Source organism: Saccostrea echinata, unplaced genomic scaffold, assembly GCF_033153115.1.
Source record: "Saccostrea echinata isolate AGI-Se365-2 ecotype Australia unplaced genomic scaffold, CSIRO_AGI_Sech_v1 ptg000003l, whole genome shotgun sequence".
Taxonomy (NCBI): Eukaryota; Metazoa; Mollusca; class Bivalvia; order Ostreida; family Ostreidae; genus Saccostrea; species Saccostrea echinata.
In genome coordinates, this window is record NW_026889752.1 from 7,223,003 (window position 1) to 7,226,873 (window position 3,871).

The window sequence follows — 3,871 nt, forward strand, 5'->3', positions numbered from 1 at the left end:
GTCTTCATAGTCAGATAGATTGACAGCAATAATTATTGCAGTGAACACACACATATTCCTTAGATCTTATAACATATGTACATGAATTCACAGTAGTTACAGTATTTATAACCCATATGTAAGTAAATCTTGCTTTTGACCTTGATATTTGATCTTGAGTGTTAATCAGGGTCTAAATGAGGAACATAAATGCTTGACCAAGTTTACAATATTTATTCACGGTAATTGCTTCTTCAAAGTATAAAATATATATATATGGTGCCAAATAAATTTCATCTACAGTTTTATTTTTTACCTACAATGAATAAGAATTGAATGTTCCATTATGAGACAAATTCATCAAAAGTATACATGTATTTCAATGCCATTCTCACAGATACATGTACGTGTTGTTTGTTTAAATTCAAGTTTATCAATGTCTTATTACAACTGAATGATGTTTTACATGCATATGATTTGACCAGCCTGTCTTTCGCTCAAATTGAATTTCAGATATCAAAGTTGTTGTCAAATAGCTGGCCATAAGTAACCGAACAGTTTCACAAATGTCAACAATGCACAGAAAACAAATACTTCACACACTGAACTCCTCAATAAAAAACGCCATGATTTCAGACTCTAGGGGACTCTTGGACAGTGGTTAGAACATCTTTCATATTTATTCCAGCAGCAAATGAGATGAACTGCAATGTGTACAGCAGCAATTATGCAGGATTGTCCTGAAAAAAAAACAACAACACACCATTATTTCAATATATGCATGTAGATTGTACAATTTTGTCATGTATTATACATAAAAACTGTATTTTATTGTGATTATCTTTCTCATTTCATGTACAATTGGCTGAATTTCACCTTTTTCTCTCCCAGAGTAATGCATTAAATTTTAAAGAAATCAAACAAATTTACTGGAACTTCATAATCATATCTTAATTAAACAATCATAATTTACTTGAAGATTGTAATTCATTTCATCCCGTCAACTTGTAAACTAGTATGAGTACATTTGTTTGAGTTTTTTCTCTATTTTCTGCTTGTATTAATCTATTTATGCTTTTTCTTTGTTTTCTTTTTTGCTTGAAATTTGAATATGAAAAAATGAAAGTATATATATATATATATATATATATAAAAACAAAACAAACATATAACATGACCATGATGACCAGAACAATAACACATTATTTTCAGTTTTACTCTCAACTTTTTAAAAAGAAAATCACTTATTCAGAGAATCTGCAGAAACTTCATCTCAACTCAGATAATGATTTGTATGTTTTTTACTGATATTCATGCATAAACACATGATAAATAATCTAATCAGACCTACTTTTAAATGTAAAATCCCTTATATTGTGATGAGGGCAGGCAAAATCAAGTACCATTCTCTGCAATGAAGAATAATAAATGGTCAATTTATATTTCATAGCCCAGAATAGGTTATACATACAATGTACATTGTAAGTGCTGAGTTGGCTTATTATACAATTTAAACAGCAGCATAAGAAATGATTCTGCATTTATTTATTATAATTGCACTCAAATAAAAATATAGCAATAACAAACTGAAAAAGGCCTAACACATCTTATTGTTTTAAAACACATTGAATCATGACAAAAGTATTTATAAATTTGTAACCCCCTCCCCTTCCTACACTACCTCTTCTTTCTACACCCGATTTTTGTCTATATTATAAAAGAGAAAACTTTTGATAGCTGAGGTCGTTATAACATTGTTTCAAGGGGAATATGTATAATCATGCATACATGTACAGTGGGTAGTATACTCACAAGTTCTTGCACCAAACAACTGCGATATCGATCATGTCGATCTGTTCAAGTCCGCCGTTGACGGTTCGTGTAGAATTATGCAGACAAACAGAGCACATTTAACACAGAAACATCTCATTGAACTATAAAACAAGTAGGAATCCAAACATGCTGAAGAAAATAAAGCCCATTGGTGAAATTGGTGTCCGAACTCTTCGTTGTTTACATGCGAAGATTGCTCCGGTGATCGTTCACGGTTAAATCGTACGCCAAGTTACTCGAAGTTAATAATTAATGTGTGTTAAGGGAAAAAAAATACGTTTATTTTCTATTGTAATTATAAATATTTCTTCTGTAAACGTTTTAAATCTTATTCCGTTTTTGTAATTAATTATGAAATATGAATCAACCTTTACTCGAATCTGATTGGCTGTAGGATACAGGATAGGATGGGATAGGATAGGATTGGATTAACTACTATATGTTTCTATCGTGAATCCTCAATCCTGAATCCTATCAAAACCCATCCCATGTCAACTTGTGGGATAGCAGCACTGTAAATGCCATATCCAACTACGAAACATTGAATATCTATCTACATCTTCAAAAACATATCAGGTAAAAATAACAGTTTAATAAAGACATAACGGACATGAGATTAGCTGTTTATTTTTGCATAGATATGAAGTATATTTAATGAATGATGACACTTTCCAGTGTTGTATTTTATTTCAAGCTTGCAGATATGCCGCCGCAAATATGACGGGTTGTGACGATACATACTGCCGTTCTATACATATTGTCGCCGGCGAAAAAACATACCTACCCTCACTGCACATATTGTCACCAGCGACAATATGTGCCGAGACGAACCTTTTTTTTCCTCCTGCAGAATTGATAACTGATTACAGTCACGTCAGCACATCGATGACAATATTTTCTGTGAAAATTTGTACATCGTGTTGCCAATATATTTTTTCCATTAATTTTTACTCGGGTCTTAAGAGAAAGAGACTCGGTCTTCAAGAGTGAGAGACGCCAAAAAAGATAGAGAGGGGGGATAAACAAAGTTTGTGGCAGACAGGTAGGTAAATAAGCAATAATGTAGAAGACGTTTAAATTTTGGTCAAAAAATTGCATCCAGGGTATTGTACATTTGTATGATATCCAAGATAGCGGAATTCTGAAAATTCAGCGTACTCTTTTTCTCGTTATATATACATGCAAGTTGAGAATAAATGCTAATTTTGAGAATAGTAATAAAAATTATTGATTGAATGTAGCGATGCATTACATGTATAGGGGTTGGGGTCCACACTTTTTAAGTCTTATTGAAAAAATGTCATGCATATTCTTAATTTAGTGCTTTTTCAATCATATCGTGTAATTCTTTAAAATTTTTAGTGCACTTTTTTTAAACAGAAAGAGGGAGTTTGGTTAAGTTTGGAGAGATAGAGAGAGAGGTTTCTGTTCTTTTATTTATGAACTGATTTAAAGAACACGGTTCTTACGGTAGTTGCTCTATTTTTCACAGTATTGCTTGCGCACGTGTTTATTAAATATAGCATTCATTGCAGTTGTTTCAATGGAGTTAAAAAATGGCAAATAAGTGATCTCATGAGATCATCATTATTATCGTTATCATCATCCATATTACTAAAATCCTAACTGTGAAGCGGCAATATGTGCAGTGAGAGTAGGCTCATATTATCGCCAGCAATATGTACCGATGGAACACAATATGTGCATTGAGGGTAGGTACACTTGTCGCCGCCGACAATATATACAGGACGACATTATGTACTTGGATATTATATAATATAATAACTGGACAGCATGAAAAAGCATATGATACTTTTTTTTTTTTTTTTTTTTTTTTTTTTTGTGATTTACAAATCAATTACATTAAAAAACTACAAAAATAATCCTTAAGCAAACTGTTACTGTGGGGCGACAATATGAACATAACGGTAGGCACATTTTGTTGCTAGGACAATGTGTTCATACATAATTTTTTAGCCAGAGACAGTATTGGTCAATGGACGACAATATGTGCATTGAGAATAGTTGCTTATTGCAGTTGGCGCAGACGAAAATATGC

The 3,871-nt window shown here is 32.2% G+C and overlaps 1 long non-coding RNA gene across 1 annotated transcript; it reads right to left on the reverse strand.

Moving 5' to 3' along the window:
* Positions 1-1,330: 1,330 nt before the first annotated feature.
* LOC133178813 (uncharacterized) lies at positions 1,331-1,904 on the reverse strand. The gene is made up of 2 exons (XR_009720039.1): positions 1,792-1,904; positions 1,331-1,388 (listed from the first exon to the last, which is right to left on the reverse strand). It is a non-coding gene; the product is annotated as an uncharacterized LOC133178813 (long non-coding RNA).
* Positions 1,905-3,871: the final 1,967 nt, after the last annotated feature.